Source organism: Oryzias latipes, chromosome 24, assembly GCF_053564925.1.
Source record: "Oryzias latipes strain Hd-rR chromosome 24, Olatipes_Hd-rR_3.1".
Lineage (NCBI taxonomy): Eukaryota > Metazoa > Chordata > Actinopteri > Beloniformes > Adrianichthyidae > Oryzias > Oryzias latipes.
In genome coordinates this window covers 5,395,787-5,414,407 of record NC_136260.1, presented here as the reverse complement: position 1 = coordinate 5,414,407, position 18,621 = coordinate 5,395,787, and the positions used below count along the sequence as shown (strand labels likewise).

Genomic DNA, 18,621 nt, shown 5'->3' with positions numbered 1-18,621 from the left:
AAATCCTGGCAGGGACTGTTCTGTGTGTAGTTTGAATTGTTTTTCTCCAGGAACTCCGGTTCTTCCCACAGTCCAAAACATGCTTCATTGCCTGATTGAGGATTTTTAATTGTACCTGTGCATGTGATTGTGATTCTGAAGAGCCATGCAGGATGAACCCCACCTTTGCCCAACAGTAGCTGGGAAGAGCTCCAACAACCCCATGACCAAAAACAGGGATGCAGCAAGTGAGACGGATGAAGCCGCAGATTCAGCACATCCATGAAGTAAAACAGCCAAGGCCATAACCAAGCATCCTCTGTGTTTCACTATAGGGACAGTTTTCTGTTGATGGAATATTTCAATTTCTGAGTCTGTTTTGGTTAAAAAAAATTACTAAAATACAATGCACCGCAGAAAAATCCAGCTATTTTACTTTTGTTTTGACAGTAATGTGTTTTTTTGAGCTTCTCAAATAAGGTGTACTTTGGGTTATAGAATATCAGATAGTACAGTCTAACGCTGGTGTATTTTAAACTTTGAGTTCACCTCACCTTGTGGGTTTTTCTGAGCTATTTTAATGCAATTCATGAATAATTTGTTATCAATTTGCAGACAAATAGATCCATGAAGGTCTATGTTTTCCTCGTCTGAGCTGGTATCTGGCTCAAAACTGTATGGGTCCCTCCGATATTGCTCGCCATTTTTGTTGCACTGGCAATGTTATGTTGGGCGTATGAGCGACTGTAAGCTAGCGAGAGGGAGTGTGAACTAAAGGATGATGGGAAATTAGCGCTGGCTTACTCCGCGGCAACAGTCAGAGATGAATTTCTATTGAACGGCTGCCGCTCTACAGAAATTATGTCCTAGAAAACAACACAGGTTTTTGGGAATTTTGGATGAAGACGGCATAATCTTAATTTAAAAAAGATAAGAAGTGGGAACACTTTTACAATAGATCAAAAGATGATTGGAGTAGAACTTTAAGAGAACCATCATTTTCATTCAGGCCTGTTTCATTAGTTTGAATTTTTTACAAATCATTTTGTAAACAACAGTTCAAATGTTTATTTTTTCTATAGATTTTAAGAATACCATTTTTCTTTCTCACTTAGAGTTTATGTCATTGGTTTTGGTTTATTTCTCATCTAATCTGTTTACATCTGTGTATTTACTGCGATACCGGTCACAAAGTTGTAATCTGGATTCATTTGGTGTGGAGCGTTAGCCTCAAAGCACTGGATCAGAGGTGCTCCTCACCTCCTTGTCGTAACAGAATACGATTTGAAAACTTCCCAAAGTTTTTTCTGTGACATCAAACTAATTTGGAGGCCATTGGGTTGTGATCTTATTTAGGAATTTCTTCGACAAGAGTTCAACCTTTTGGGTAAAGTCTCCATCCATTTCTAAGGCTTCAAGGCACAATTCCACCTCAAGAACTCGAAGTCTTCCTCTGTTCTCGTCAGTGTTGCTTGGTAAGTTATGTAGTTATGTAGAAACATTCAAAGGCAAAGGAATTTTGTGGTAAATTTATGAGTGAATGAGACCTTCCATCGGATTTCAGTCCAAGAACAACCATTAGCTAATTAATTCTGTTCTAAGTCGCGCTAATACCACCACAGGAATGTTCCTGAACCTTCATCAATAATTTTGAGGAGGTATTTTAGTTGGCAGAACTCAAATTATTACTTTAACCACCACCTCACTCAGAATGTTGACAGTTTAAAGAACCTGCAACCAGTGATGTCTATGGCCGCATTTACACTGCATGGTTCAAGTGACCCAATTCCAATTTTTTCCTCTCATGTGTCACAGATCGGGTATGACCGGTGAACGTGTAAGCAGGACAAAAGCGCATGGATTCCGATTTTCTCAGATCAGATTCAGGCCTCATTCATATGTGCAAATAAATCGGATACGTGCATTTGCGTATGCCATGTAAGCAGACAAATCGGATATTCCCCAGTAAATGTGAGTCGTACGTCAGTGACGTCAACTCAGGACACCACCAACTGAGATCACATGACTTATTATAGGTGCTTTTGTGCGTTAATTTTGCTGTTCGAGTACAGCTGGAGCCCCATCAGCGTGTTGCCCTTCAGCCTCAGGCTTCAGACCGTAGTCGGAAACCGCTGTTATTTCTGGTCCGGTCCCGGTTGGGACGCAAACGGTAACTAATCAAGCAGGACACCGTTGCTCTGGAACAGGATAGAAGCCGTTTATTTCTTTGCTTGGATCAAACTGTTAGTACAGCACAACGTCTGCAAACACTTCCTCATTCAAAACTCAGAGAGAGCACATAAGCCGGCCGAGCAGCCCTCCTTTTTCCTCTCCTGCGCATCCCCTCAGGAGCGCCCAAGGCAACGCCTCCGTCCGTCGCTGCATTGCCTCCATGACTACCACAGTCACACAAAAGAAACACAACAAAAAGGGGAGGGTTTCGCCATGCTAAACGTTTGCCGTTGGGACCAACACACATCTTCTAAATCTGCTTTTATTACTGTTATGATTATTATTATGGGCCTGCTCGCACATAATTTTTTTAATCCGTGCGGTCAGTGCTCAGGTCCGCGCAAGGCGGAAATGCTGCTACACAGTCCTGAGAACGTCTACGTTTGATAGTTTCAGCATTGTATAGTGTAAATGCAAATATCGGATACGGGTCACTTTTAAAAGATGATGTAAGCGGGTCGTCAAAAAAATCGGTTATCTTCAGAAAATCGGATTTGGGCATCAAGACCCGCAGTGTAAATGCGGCCTATTTGTCAAACTTAAAAAAGACCAAACTTTCATCAAAACATGGCAGTTTGGGTATTTAAGAGGGAATTAAGCATCCACTGTTCCCATGCAGTTTGTTAGTTTTTAACTAAAAGATCACTCCGGCAGGAAGTTGGTTGTTCCTCAACCAGTCTGAAAGAATGTTACCAAACCACGAGGAGGTTGAGGTTTGGTGCACAGTTTTAATAATATACAGTGCACAGTGAGATGAACTAGATCTTAAATAAACCAAAAGCTCCAGGATTTGTGGGCATGTGTGATTGCAGTTCACTTAGACTCTGATCATCCCCAATTTAAACCAGGATCTGCAATAGGAACAAAGATCTGGCCCTAATCAGGCAGAACACCATTCCTGCAGTCATTACGGAAGGAATTGGTGATTATTTGACTGTTAAAGCTATCAAAAGGAAACGGGTTCCCAAACAATCATAAACCCTTCATCTTTGAGTTTATGTTTGGCTTCCAAGTTCAATCTCACAAAATCTCAATGTCAAAATCACAAACAGGATGCCTGATTAAACTAGCAGAGTTTCTGCGGTAGTCTTAAAGATTTTTTCTACCAAAGCACGTGGGACAGAGAAAGACGGAAAAGCAGAAGGAAAGATCTTGAGCATCAGGGTAAAGAAGAGCTGCAATAAACCTACATTTGCTGTAAATCTACCAAAATTCTCATGATGTAGTCTCATGACCTTTTAAAAGTGTTTTGTTGAAACGCGACTTTTCCTCCTTCTTAGAGATACGCTGCTTTGGGGACTTTGTACCAGGAAGCACTTGCTTTAGGGAACGTCTGGGGCCTCTTTTATGGAGTTTTTGTACATTGAAGCAAAAATGCGCACCTGCATTCTTGTCAGACTAAAGCAGGCCACACATGCCTTTTTGGTCATAAATCATTTTTATATGAGTGTCTGCACATGCAAAGAACAGATTTCCCCTTATTTGTAAACAGGAATTGTTGCCGACACTCCTTTACCCAGTTACAAAAAAGAAACCCTAGAAAATAACACATTTTTACATCTCCAGTTTTCTGTCCATGCAATGACTGACAAACAGAACAAAAACTGTGTTATCAACATTTTGAGATTTGAAAAAAATGACATTTAGTTTTTGCCTTGGAGTTTCACCTTGTAAACTTCTGAAACAAGGCAATCCAATTAATGGATCTGTGTTTCATCTTCACCTTTATGCTGTTTTTGTACGAAAGGGAAAATTTTAACTGAATAAAATTATTTAACCACATGTGGTGAAATATAGTTTTGAAGTCCTTGTTAACCCCACAGATCCGATTGAGATAGCCAGGTTTACATTTTGGAGGCAGACGATAGAAACAGAGGATGGAAAGAACCATGACTGTAGAAAATAAATCTCAGAAAATGTGACAAACATTTAGCATTTTGTCTTCATTTTACTTCATTTATAGAGCACCTTCCACCACCATTCCAGGAGGCCCAAAGTGCCGTACACCATATTGTCTTAAATGACATCCAGAACTCAGAGGCCAAACAGGTCCAGTGAAACCGTAGTGCGGCATACTGGAAGCTCTTCAAGTCGCTTCATTCAGCATTTATTAATCTAACATAAAAAGGCAAACATAAGATTATAGCCTTCTACGCAAATTTTCATCTTTACTCCCAAGATTAGAAAGGTTGATGTTTGTTTTTGTTTATTAACATATATAATGGCATCGTCAACATACACTATAGTACCAAAAGTATTTGCTCACCTGCATTGACTCAAATATGAACTGAAGCGCCATCCCATTTCCATCCCATACAATGTCCTTAGAGTCCTGGACCACAGTGTTTTTGATCTGCAAGTCTTTGAGTTCTGTTTGTGGTGCTGTTACTTGTCTATTTTAAAAAATAGATAATTTAGTTAATGTTTGTCCAGGTCAGGAACTAATACCTGTGGGACCCCAAAAGAAAGACAAACAAAGCACAATGGGCTGAAGCATTTTTTAATATTATTTTGGCAGTATTTTTTCTTTAAAATTATATTTTCCAATTTTGCAGAATAACACACAGTTGTTTTATATTAGCGGTAAAGATTTGAACATTTCTGAGAAGAATATGGTGTCATTCTGCCATTTGCATGACTCAACTTCAAACGCATCCAGTTATTTGGAGGATGGAGTCCACATGTTATTCCTTAGCTATATGCTTTATCTGAAAAGACAGGCTGGTAAAAGGTCTGACACAATTTTTAGAAGAGTTGCAACTGTTTCTACCTTTATTTAGAAAAATCTGCTCTGTTATGCACCGGCATCCATTTTCCAAACCTCCTCAATCCCTGTTGGGGTCACTGGGTTGCTGGAGCCTATCCCAGTAAGTGTTGGTCAAAGGCAGTTTCAGCCTGGAGAGGTTGCCAGTCCATCACAGGGCCACGCAGCAACACACTCCCACATTCACACAAAGGGACAGCTTACTGTAGATTCACTATTTGTCCTTCGATGCATGCTTTTGGACAGTGAGAAAAAGTTGGAGTGGCCAGAGAAAATGTTCCAGTTTTTCATCTGATTGACCCTGATTGACAGATATAAAGCCCCAGAAAGTTCAAAACGGGTTGTAGCGTGAAGACATAAGAATTAGGAAGCATACTTTTTTTTGCTTGCTATTGGATTTGTTAAGGAAGTTGTTTTGGGTACTTGTATAAATGATGGAAAGAAGTGGCCATAGAAGTGAAAACCAAATTTGCTTAGTGCTCATGCCTGAACAGATGTCTTCACAGCAGACAGACAGAAGAAATTGTCCTCAAATATTGACAAAGTTCCGTTTTTTTTTAGGGTCAGTCCTCCTAACACTCTCAAAGACACCACCTTTCTGTCTTACTCCTAAAACACAAAAATGTAGACACAACAGAGGCTTAGCTGTTCTGAGAAAAAGACCTGACATGTCTTTTTGTCATGTCTTTCTTTAGAATGATGTGACCAGGTGCAACCATTACACTGTTTCAATAAACGAGCAACACTGAGAAAATATTTGATGTGATAAAACCAGTTCTCTTTTATGTTCTCTGTGTCGTCTGTTATGTTACCAAAGGGGAATCCCATGTACATTACATGGGATTTCTTAAATTGTGTTTTTCTTCTGCCTAAACCAACAGAAATCTGTCAACAAGACAAAAACAAGGAAATGCATTGTGATCCAAAATCCCCATATTTTCCTCTTTTAGTCACTTGAAACAACAGATTTTAAAGACAGGGGAGATAACAAATACCCATTGTTCATTATTGTTATAAATACAAAATGCACTAGCAGTGACTTTTTTGAAAAAACGTGTGCTGATGGTTTGACTGCAGCAATCGTAAAACATTTGACCATGCCGTAGTCACACGCACTCATAGGGGGGTTGATCCATTCTGGTGCTGCATGTTTTTGGGTTGTCTGGGTCATAGAGAGGGTCATACAGTGGTGGTCAAAATTGTTGGTACCCCTCAGTTAAAGACAGAAAGTCCACAATGCTCACTGAAATGACTTGAAACGTTCAAAAGTAACAATGAATAAAAATGTATTGAAAATTTACTAATCAAAAACAGCCATTACTTTTGAGTTGCTGATGAACGGAATTATTTAAAAAAACAAACTAATGAAATAGGGCTGGAAAAAAAAAAGGTACCTCCATAAAAGACTGAGAACTAATTGCCCAGAGGGTCATGATGAACTTTAAATGACATCACTGCATCAACCCATAATCAGTCAGTCTGCCTATTTAAAGGGAGACAAATAGTCACGTTGCTGTTTGGTGAAAAGGTGTGAACCACACTGAACATGGACAACAGAGAGCGAAGGAGAGAATTGTCCCAGGACATGAGAAACAAAATTATATACACACATCATAAAGGTAAAGGCTATAAAACCATCTCTAAGTAGCTTGAAGTTCCTGTGATGACAGTGGCACATATTATTCAGAAGTTTAAGACCCACGGGACAGTAGCCAACCTCCCTGGACGTGGCCGGAAGAGGAAAATTGATGACAAATTGAGGAGACGGATAGTTGGAACTGTATCCAAAGAGCCCAGAACAACCTCCAAAGACATTAAAGGTGAATCAGTGTCAGATCGCACCATTCGTGGTTGTTTGAGCCAGAGTGGACTTCATGGGAGACAACCAAGGAGGACACCACTGTTGAAAGGAAATCATAAAAAAGCCAGACTGGAATATGCAGAAATGTATGTTGACAAGTGTTACATGCAGGGGGTTTTTCATGTGTCTTTCTTTTGTTTTCTTACTCTGCATGTGCTTAAAGAGCTGAGTGAAGACACCTGGTGGAGACCTGACCAGCTGCACAATCAGGCCCAGAGCCAGCCACCAGGCCTGCATATAAGCTCCTGTGAATCCCTGGAGAAGAGGGCTCCTTCTAGATCACAGACCCAGATGAATTTGAACAGCTCTTTGTGTTGGAGATTGGGGGAGGTTTGTGAACAGGTAAGACAGGGTACCCTGTACACCTCATGCAGCTTACTATCTTTTAGACACACCAGGTAAGTTGGTTGGTTCCACCTAGGGATGGGAATCGAAGCCCCATGAAGCTCTCATGGGGCTTCGTGTAAATGTGCCAGAAAAATGAATGAAGCATTTGGGGCTTCGAAACCACACAGAACAGCGGCATCTGGTGGCAGACAGGACATATATCATCTACTCCACTAAGTCCCTTGCCCTTGTAACACTTCAGTGTGGAAATAAAACAAAGACAATGTTTGAAGATTTGTGAGGAAGTGCTTGTGTTACATTGTGAATGCCATGTGTAAAGTGAGAATGAGTGATTGTGAACCAGGGTCTAACATGACTGGGTGGGATACATGTTATAGATTTTTATTTAAAAACAGAATTTTCTCCACTGTGCTGGGCTTCAGCCTGTTTCGTCTTTGGCTGACGATTTCGCCAGCCTTGGAGAAGATCCTCTCACAAGGCACAGATGAAGCTGGTGTGCATAAAAACTTCATTGCCAGCTTGTAGAGATGTGGGTATAAAACCTTGTGGGTAACCCAGTATCTCAGTGGGTCCTGAGTCCTTGGGATGTGAGGTTCCTTTAAGTACCTAGAAGGACATTAATAGCCTATTGTCATGCACCAGTCTAAAATGAGCAGAAGTTATGATGAGGATTCTAATCTTTACTGTACCTCTGAACCTCCACTGTTGCACTGGCAGTTGTGCTGGTCACCTGCTGTTGAACCCCCACATGCCTGTCCAGCAGGGCCCAGAGACCACCATCTTCCTGCTGACTTGAAGGACCTTCTCTAGGTGGCGACTGTGGCTGTGCCTCTGGAAGTAGCGCCTGCATTGTTGCAGCACACTCTTTAGTGAGTCGCTCTATGGCCGTGTGGGCAGAGCCTTGGCTGCAGAACCCCAGCTCTTTAAACCTTGGGTCCAACAAGGTTGCCATTGACAGAGCAGTGACCTTCTCCAGAGCTGAAAACCTCTCATGGAGATTGTTCTTCAAGTTAGTGGCCAGTTTTTCACCAAGTGGGTGTGTGATCTGACCACACCTGCTTGAGATGTAATGTTTCAGCATTTTGACCATGGGAATGACTTTGGATGCTGACACTTGTTTTTCTGTCGAAAGCTCAACTGTGGCCTCTTGAAACGGTGAAAGAATGCTCAAGCAGTGGTGTATGGCCTGGTAGTCCTCTGAGGTGAGTGGATGAGGGTCCGTATGGAGGGTGGCCAGAGCTGCCCCCAGTGGCTCTCTCTTTCCAACATATTAAATGTGCTGTTCCATCTTGTTTCCACCTAAGATAAGACAGCAAGCACGTTTTAAAGGAGAGAAGAAAGTAACACAATAAACAACTGCAAAAACATGTGAAATCTTAGATAAAAAAAAAAGAAAATGTTTCACCTCTTGTATTAATTTGTGCTCTGGCCTGGCCAGCTGTCTCTGCATCTCTGACAGCTTCTCCTTTGCTGTGGTGCTGGATTTAAAAAGACCGACAATCCTACGCCCCTTACTTCGGATATCCTCTAGTTCAGGGGTTTGGGCAAGGGACTTTTTCACCACCAAATTAAGCATATGTGCAAAACACATTATGTGCCAAAGCAGTAATGTATTAGCATATGCAACCATGTTGGGAGCACAGTCTGTAACCAGGCCTGTCACCTGGAAGAAAGATTACAACATGTTCACAAATCATGTATATTAGGTAGTGGGAGGCCATATTGATGAATGAAACTTCAGAACCCCCAAGACCACAGAGGCCAGCTCCACTTAGAATGAACAAAATCAAACTAAGATACATAAACCAAAGCATTGCACAAAGCAGGGGATACCTACCTCCTCGGTGATAAAATGGCATGTTACAGCCAAGTAAGCGTCCATGTTAATGGATGTCCACATGTCTGCTGTAAGGCTGACAGCAGAGGCCCTGGTAACTACATCTAAAGCCTTCTCCTTTTTGGCTTTGTACTTCTCCTCCACCATTGTCCTCAAGGCCTTCCTATTAGGAATTATGTAGGATGGGTCCAAAAGGTTGACAAAAGCCTAATAGTGACAAATAAAATACAGCTTATTATGTACACAAAAACATAAATAATGTAAATGCTATATAATATTAGCCACCTTACCTTGAAGCCTTTCTCTTCAACAATTGAAAATGGTTGTGCATCCATTACAATCATATCCACCAATGCAGAATCAAGTTCTTGCTTTCTTGACACTGCAAAATATACATATGAAGAAAAAAAAATATTAATTGTAGAAGCTGAGCCTCGAACCCAGAACCTCAGCATTCTCATGTCACTGATCTTTCCACTGAGCTATCTGTTTTAGTTCTTATTTACAGTGCCATTAGTTGGATATATTCATATTACCAATATGAGGTGGATTGAAGGCTTGATTTGCCGACTGCGGAGTTTCAACATGATGAACGGAGCTGAGATGTCGCATCATGGAGGATGTACTATCATTAAATGCAAATTCATGTTTGCAAATCAAACATTGCACCTAAAAAAGGAATGGAAAGAATAAAAATGATTCTTTTCAACTGACAGACATACCTATAAAACTGACATAATCAGCAATGGCTACTAATAAAATAACGTTAATAGTGTATTACCTTATTTGGAGAAATCAAGTTGAAATGATCCCAAGCCACAGAACGTTTTTTACCGGGTGCCATGACGTTGATTCTTACGATACACGGGAAACAACAGAACTGGTCGGGAAACGTTGTTTGGGATTCATCTGTATTTATAGACAACAGCGCGCCCTTCTGATCAAACACACCTGAGATCTGAAACCTGGTTCAGGTGAGTGATGCATTTGGCGCGTCATACGTCATCAATCACGTGATCTGCGCTGGTTGACACACGCTTCGAAACATTGTGCCGAAACACTCTGTTTTATGAAGGTGAACCGCGCGCCGAAGCCCCGTGTCAAACGGGCCATCCTTAGTTCCACCCCTTGTATGTTTTATCACCACTTTCTAGATAAGACAGTGAGTCTTTTGTTTTCGTTCTAGAGCTTCGATAGCCAGGCTGGGTTCTGTTATATTTTTTCATTCATTTGGTCCAACTTTAGTCCCTACCTCCCCTCCTCCTTGTTCAATAAAACTCTTAAGCATTCATTGTGTGTGTTTGTTACGTACACCTCCGCCCTAGACCTGTACGTTTGTGGACGTAACAACAAGCCACAAAGCTTCTGGGAAAATGTCCTTTGGACAGATGAGCCAAAACTGGAGCTGTTTGGTAAGGCAAATCAGCTCTATGTTGGTAGACTCAACAATGAAGCATCCAACCAAAAGAACACTGTCCCTATTGTGAAACATGGAGGAGGCTCAGTTCTGTTTTGGGGCTGCTTTACTGCATCTGCCACAGGGTGTCTTGAAGTTGTGCAAGGTAAAATGAAATCTCCAGATTATCAAGGCATTCTGGGTAGAAATGTGCTGCCTAGTGTCAGAAATGCTTTGTCTCAGTCGCAGGTCAGGGGTCTTTCAACAGGACAACGATCCAAAACACACAGCCAAAAACCCCCAAGAATGGCTGAGAGAAAAGCGTTGGACTATTCTGAAGTGGCCTTCTATGAGCCCAGATCTGAATCCCATTGAACGTCAGTGGAAGGAGCTGAAACATGCCATTTGGAGAAGACACCCGTCAAACCTGAGACAACTGGAGCAGTTTGCTCATGAGGAGTGGACCAAAATACCTGTGGACAGGTGGAGAAGGCTCATTGACAAATACAGAAACCGTTTCATTGCAGTGATTGCCTCAAACGGTTGTGCAACAAAATGTGAAGTCATGGGTATCATTTTTGTCCAGCCCTTTTTTCTTTTTCTTTTTCTTTTTTCTTTTTTTATAAATTTTAATGTTAATTTGGAACGTTTAAAGTCATTTCAGTGAACATTGTGGACTTTCTTTTTTTTAACTTCAATTAAATTAAATGCAAAACCCCCATTGGAACAGTAAAATATGTCCAACACAAGAGGCCTTCAATTCTCACCTTACAACTATCTCAACAGATCTAATCAATCATCATGCGTAAAAATATGTATTTATTTGAAATTTGGTATTCAGATGTGCTTTTTGCACCAAACTGTAGTTTCTAAAGGTATTAAAAGCATTTTTTAAGTTTTTTTTCATCATTTGTTTGACAGCTATGATAAACTCAGTCAATGTGGCGTAACAAAACCTTAGCATAAAAGCTGCAAAAGTTGCTCCCCATGTCATAACACAAATGTTTATACAAACAATGTTAGATCTGTGCAATATAGAATCAAAAAACAGCTTGGAGAGATGAATACTGCTAAAGAGGGGATTACAGAGAAAAATTGATGTGCAAACATTCTTTTTGTTTGATAATTAACAAGCCTGTCAACACTTTATTATTTCCCAATCAGCTAATCAGAGCATGGCAATAATCCAAAGAGGGAAAATCATTAGTCAAAGAGATAAAAGAGCTGCAGGGATTTGGAGCTGCTTGTGTGCGAGCTGAGGACTGAGGTTCAGCTTGTCAGATCCTGTTCTCACTGTGCTTTGCTCTCTTGCATGAAGCACTCAATAACAAAAATCCTCAGAATTGTTTTCACCCAAAATCATTAGCAGACGTGTCCTGCCTTTGCATGTCTCCCTCTTGAGTTTGCCATGTGTTGGGCTTCCCACACTGTGATTGTCGTCAAGGAGAGCACTACCAAAGTATCTACCTACGCCTGCAGGGTAACATACCTCTCAGTTTTAATATCTGTGTCTGCATCCATTAGATAAGAGGCGATAATGACAGGTGAAACAGCTGGAAGATAATCTCTCCAACATCCTCACTTTGCTGAAGGCATCAACCTTCGACTGTTGTTGAACATGCTGTACCAATTTGCATCCACAGAAATGCTGGGTAAGACACATTATACACCTCAATCCTTTAACTTTTGTGATACTCTGATGTTTTTACACAGTGTTCTGAACATTTCCAATCAACCCTAAGCATCAAACCCTGCAGCCTCTTTTTTCCTGGTATTTTTAGGAGTGCAGGAAGCTGGAAACTATTCACTGCTGTGTCCAGAGACCAGGACTTTCAACTGTTCACATCTCTAAAGAGACACAATTAAACTTTCTTCTCCTTTGGAATTTTACTCATTACTTTATTTACATTTGATCTACTTCCTCAACAATTTACAACCCTGACTTCTGAAAGCTTTTGCCTTCTTTTCTTAAGCTTTCGCAGCTCACTGAGAAGCTGCTAGTAAATACCTGTTGACACATTCATAAGTCTCACTGACAGTTACGGATGTTTGATTGCAATAACTGCCTTCATGTAAACTTCTACAACACAAAATGTTTTAGGTGTGAGAAATGACATTTAAAGTAAACAGAGATCAAAGAAAAACTAAGAGAATGGATTAAAATACTATAATAAAAATACTTTAGCAAGGAATACTTTTTTGGAAATAAAAAAATATTGCTATATGTGTACGGTAAAAATAATAATTAAAAAACAAAAATAAAAAAGATTTAAATGATAATGAAGATCAAAGGTAAAAGAATATCTGAAAGTTAGATGTTAGTAACCTTAATGTTACTAGAAGGCCCAAAGTGCTTTAGAGTATTCTGATATATGAAAGACTTGGTGTCACGTAGTTCCAGCCAGGCACAAATAGCAATAATTAATTTCTCTTCCATGATGCATTTTCAAATGTATCATGTATCAGCCCCTGTTTTAAATTGACACTTCTATGAATTACAAAAGGATAGTAACCAAAAGTCACTACCAAACTTGAGTCCCTGATTTGTCAAAGTTCAACTGGTTAAACCTTCAACGCTTGTTCAGTTGCTGCGCATTATGTACCTAAAGCCAGAAAATAGACTTTAAAACTTGCGTAGTGATGCAATAACGTGATTTGAATGGGAAAGCCCAAAACATGGTCTTTAGCACTCATAAGCGCTCTTCCCTCACAGCAAGCAGGCCCCCGGTTCAAATCCCGGCTGGGGGACCTGAACCAGAACACCAATGCGGGACCTTTCTGTGTGGAGTTTGCATGTTCTCCTTGTGCATGCATGGGTTTTCTCTGGGGTCTCCGGCTTCCTCCAACCATCCAAAAAACATGCTTCATAGGTTAATTGGTTACTCCAAATTGTCCATAGGTGTGAATGTGAGAAATGGTTGATTGAACATACGTTGCTGAGGGCAGTGTGAGCGCAGCTTCAGGAGACAAAAGCTCCGACTGGCAGGTCTTATATTTATATTTTTAGGCTATATTTTTATTTTTTTATTTTATTTTTTTTTTTTTAACTTGTCCTGTCCAACAGCTAGGCAAACAGATGAGAGCTGAGGGCCTCTTGTGTTGGACATATTTTATTTTAACAAGAGGGGTTATTCATCTTCAGACAAACCAAAGGTATGTCTGAATAAACCCCTTTTGTAATTGAGGCCAAAATTTATTAATTTCAATCATGTTTGAAAATCTTTGGTGTTGGACCGGACGGAAAAGGAAAGAGGGGAAGAAGAGAGAGGGACGTTAGAGAGAGGGGGGGGTAGGAGGGTGATAATAGGAGGGGAAGGGGGGTAAGACCATGAAGCAGCATAGAGCAGACAGGTTTACTGGTTGTTTATCGTTACGGTACGGTTCAAATGTAGTACAAAAAGGGCGGGGCCTGTTCACACACACTCAAATATTATCAACACACCTGCTAGCCGCAAAAATGTCCACATGTCAACATGCACACAAAACAGATAGTGTTCACGAACGCATACCTATGCCTTTAAACCAACTAGTGTGAAATCTTTCATTCATTCAATCATGCAAACTATTAGTGCAAAGGTGAGCTAACACCTGTGTTCAGGTGAGTGTTTATGTTCTTCTAAAATGGATGGTGGAATGTGAAAAGAAGGAGGAGGAGCGCCCAGCCACCCCCACACCCATACCCCCGCCGCAGCAGCAGCGGCAGCCGGAATTCCCCCAACGCCACACGGGAACAGGCAGGGAACAACCGCCCCCCGGGCGACCAAGACCGCCACCCAGGCCAGGGCCAGCCGGACCGCCGCGAGGCCCCCAGAGCCAGAGAGCAGGGAGGCGCAGAGGGAAAGAGAGCGCCGCCCCAGCCCAGCCAGGAAAGCAGCCCCCCGCCGCGCCGGAAGAGCCCAACGCAGGGCCCCACTGGAGAGGGACGCCCACAGCCCCAGACGAGCACCCCACCACCACCCAGGAGTTCCGGGCATCCCCCCGCCCCGACCCCAGGTACGAGCCAGGACCCCCCAAGGGAGACCCGCTCCGCACTCCAGGCAGCCACCCACCCGGCCCACGGTTGGTCCAGGTAGGAGCAAGGCAGGGGCCCGCCGCCCCCGCCCAGGAGGGGGGAACCCCGGGGAAAAAAGGGCGGCCCACAAGGGATGTTATAAATATGGCCCGACCAGGCTCGGCCATGTTGGAAGTTTGGCGGGGCCCAGCGCCCAGGGGCAAGGACCAGGACCCACCCCCGGCTCAGGTGTAATATGAACCCCCCCACCGTGCGGAGAGAGCACCGCCGGGCCCAGGGAGCCGGCACCCAAGGGACACGGCCGCCATCGCCAAGGGGCCCGCACCCCCCACCAGGGAAGGGGTAGGGGACAGATGGACCCAGGTCCCACCTTCCTTGTAAAATGTGTGTGCGTGTATGGGTGTTTGAGAGGGTGTTTGTGTGCATGTGTGTGTGTTTATGTTTGAATGTATATATTGAAGGGGGAGGGGTGTGTGTACTAAGGGGGGTGCAGTTAAAATTGGCGAGTAGGGCACTAAGGGTACATCTCCTGATTACTCACAGTGATGTCCCCTCACCCTCCACACCAAGGGGCCCTAAATGTCTAAGGTGCGGTTAAAATTGGCGGGTAGGGTGCCAGGAGGACATCTGCTGCTTGCTTGCAGTGATGTCCAAGCACCCCCCCTACCAAGGACCCTACATGTCTAAGGTGCAAATAAAACCGAGAGAGGGGGGGCCCACTCCATACGGCAACCATAGGAGGGGGGCCACTCCCAAGTAGCCCCCCCCCAAGGCGCATCGCAGGCTAGACCCCCCACCCCCTCACCCTAATATGAGGTTATATAAGGAAGGGGGTAAGTTGGGGACAGCTGGTAGACTGTCCCCCGGTGGTCAAACAGCCGTCCCCCAGCCCACCCCCAGCAAAGGGGCCAGGGCCACCCAGCCCAGGGGCCCACCCCCGGAGGCGCCGACACCCCAGGCCCGGCACCACCCACCCCACACAGAGAGAGAGGAGCCAGAAAGCGTCGCCCCCCCCCGGAGCAAGCCCAGGCCCCCACCCCCAGACGCCGGCCCTAGAAGAGCTCTGGTCAGGCCTCGACGGGACCGAGGAGGCCAACCGGCCGAGGCAACCACTGATTGCCTCAGCGGAGACCCCGACCCGCTAGCCCCCCCGACCCGTACTAATAATGGGCCCCCCCTTCCCCCCAGAACGCCCCCCCACAGGACAGGGCCGACAAGCCCCCCACCCCACCCCACCCCAGACCCCGCAGCCGAAGCGGGTGACACCCAGAGCGACCGGGGGCCCCGAGAGGGTTGCCCCGTCCCGCCCCAGAGCCAGGGAAGGGCCGATCCCAGCCCCAGGTGCAGATGGGCAGCCCATCCGGCGCCGCTGGGCCCCCCCCACCCGAGCAGGGCCCCCCGCCAACCCCCCCCAGCACAGGCAAAGGGACCACCCCCCCAAGCCAAGCCAGACCACCACCCCACCCCCCCACCACGCACCCCCACACCCAAGCCCAGAGGACCACGCAGCGCCCCAGCCCGCCCCACCCAGGCACCGGACCCGACCCCCCGACCAACGGAGCCCCCCACCGCCCCCGCCAGGCACCGGAAGCCCCGACCCCCACCCCAAACCACGGCAGAAGGGCAAGGAGCAGCGACGACCAAGCCCCCCACCCCCTAAGTCATGGAGTCAACCACAGGAGACCAGAGAGACTGAATTCTTTCAAAGTTACTTGAGCTTTGGGCTGACATTTTTTCCAAGCTGATATGATCAAACAGCAGATTTCTGTGTTGACTTATGTTTATATTTTTCTTGTTTTTCCAATTTATTAAAATAGTTTTTTTGGCAATACAAAGAGTTATGAAAATGATAGAAGCTAATCCTTCTTCTATATCGATGGCACTCATGTCACCAAGCACACAAAGTGACGGTGAGGCAGTGATTGAAACCTTAAGCCAGACTGATAAATCGGCACATACCTGCTGCCAGAGAGCCTGGACAGGAGTGCAGAACCACAGTGCGTGCATGTAGCTGTCGGGTAGATTATTATCACAGTGCTCGCAAATGTCTGAGTTACTGAGACCCATCTTGAACATCCTCTGTCCAGTGTAGTAAATTCTGTGAAGAGTTTTGAGATGGATTAGCTGCAGATTTGGACTTTTTGTCAGTTTAAAGGTGTTTAGACAAAGTTCTGACCAGAAGCTTTCATCTGTGTTGATGCTCAAATCTGCATCCCATTTTTTTGTTGGAAGGGCAATATTGTTATCTAAATTACATAAAAGTTTGTATATTTTGGAGAGAGTTCTATTCATTGAAAAATTAATCAGAGTGGTAACTACATCTGGTAGCTTTAAATCGTTGTCTTTAATTTTATACTTTTTAGTAATACTTGATTTAAGTTGCTGATATTCCAAGAAGTTATTTATTCCATGTTTGTCTTGAAGTTCCTGGGGGGTTATGAATCTTCTATCAATAATTACGTGCTCTAGTTGTTTTATGCCCCCTGCTTGCCAAGCTGGGAAGTGAATCATTTTTTTGTTAATAAGGATGTCCGGGTTGTTCCAGAATTTAGGCTATATTTTTAGACTATAATGTATTTTTAGGAAGGAACCCGGAGAAAAACTCACCATGCATGAGGAGAACGAGCAAACTTCACACAGAAAGTTCCCAGCTGGGATTTGAATTAGAGCTGTACAGCTGTGAGGCTAACCACTACACCACAGGCCACAAGGACATATCTTTCTACACATTTAAAATAAAACTTCTTTGACAAATCATTACTTTTTACTTTTAAAAGACTAGACAGCTTAATTGTATTTTTTTTTTCTTAAAGGTTTTGGATCATTTGCCTCCAGCTGCATGGTTTCTCACAATTCCTGTTGCCACATTCTCAGCTGTTTGTAACGCTTCAAGTGACTTTACTTTTGGTCTGCTGAGAAAGGTCGTGGGCATGCAATGATTATTTGTGTCTGTCAGTGATCTAGAGCATTCCTACCAACATTATTAAAACAGCTTTGTTTGTTAATACCTTTGAGTATGGGAGCACTGCCTCAGTGCTGAATATCAGTCAGATTCAAGTATTTTCATCCTGACTTCTGTACTTTTCTCTAGCTCAGCTGTCAGCCTTAACCAGACACAGGATTTTCCTTTGAGATGTTTGTCACAAAAACCGTTTGGTAAGTTTAGAAAGAGCTAAAGACGTAAACGGCAGGACCACAACGCCTATCTTTCTGATTCAACTGGACAGAAAAGCCTGGAAAAGCTGCAGAATGAAAGTAATCACATATCAGGATCAACGAGCATCCTTCCCTAAATAATATAACATAATATAATATAATACAATACAATACAATACAATACAATACAATACAATACAATACAATACAATATAATATAATACGTTTGAGAAGCACTCTAGCGAATCTGATGCTGTCAGTAAGTCTCTTGGAAATAACGCAGATGGACATTATCTTCACAAATGTTTTTTGAGAATTTAGGAACCCTAAACAAAGCAGAAATGACAGGAAAACATGTCAGTGACCCCATAGGGTACTCCACAGTCACTCATTAAAACAATAGAAAGAATTTTTTTAATTGTCTGCTTTGTGGGTTACTAAAATATAAAAACAAAGAAATCTACATGTGAACATGTCAAACTAAGAATATACAGTACAGTATATTATTTGTTATTTATGCAAAATCTAAAGCTACATGCCTCTGGTTTTCAAAATGATACCAAAGAGTCCAATTATGGAAGGTTCTGTTTTTTTATGCAACTAATGAAATCTTTAGATTTTTGTTTTGCTTTAAACAGAACAGATTAATACATTTTTACAAGTAAACTGGAACTGTAACATTTCGTCAAATAACCATCAGGAGGTTTTTATTTCAAACCACGTCAGTCTCCAAAGGCTCTTTGATAAAACATTCCTTATTCACAAAAGGCGCCAATAACTTTTTATAAACCTTTTATTAGAGATTTATACATTCTTTGATATTTTCCCATCTATGCTGGATCAGTTCTCTTCTCCACCTTTAAAATGGATTTCAATTTAAATGTGGAAATGATTGATTGATGAGTGACTTGCTGTGAGTTGCTGGTTTTGTGTAGTGGGCCTGTTCCAAAAGCAGAGCAATTCAAACTGTGAGTATTTCTGGAAAGGTCAGGATTCATGTTCAGTCAAGATAGTGGGAAGACAAAACCATATGACA

The 18,621-nt window shown here is 43.0% G+C and overlaps 1 long non-coding RNA gene across 1 annotated transcript; it reads right to left on the bottom strand.

The window, feature by feature from the left end:
- Nucleotides 1-7,549: 7,549 nt before the first annotated feature.
- On the bottom strand, nucleotides 7,550-8,089 carry LOC111947108 (uncharacterized). Its single transcript, XR_013654141.1, has 2 exons — nucleotides 7,874-8,089; nucleotides 7,550-7,790 (listed from the first exon to the last, which is right to left on the bottom strand). It is a non-coding gene; the product is annotated as an uncharacterized LOC111947108 (long non-coding RNA).
- Between the last annotated feature and the right edge of the window lie 10,532 nt (nucleotides 8,090-18,621).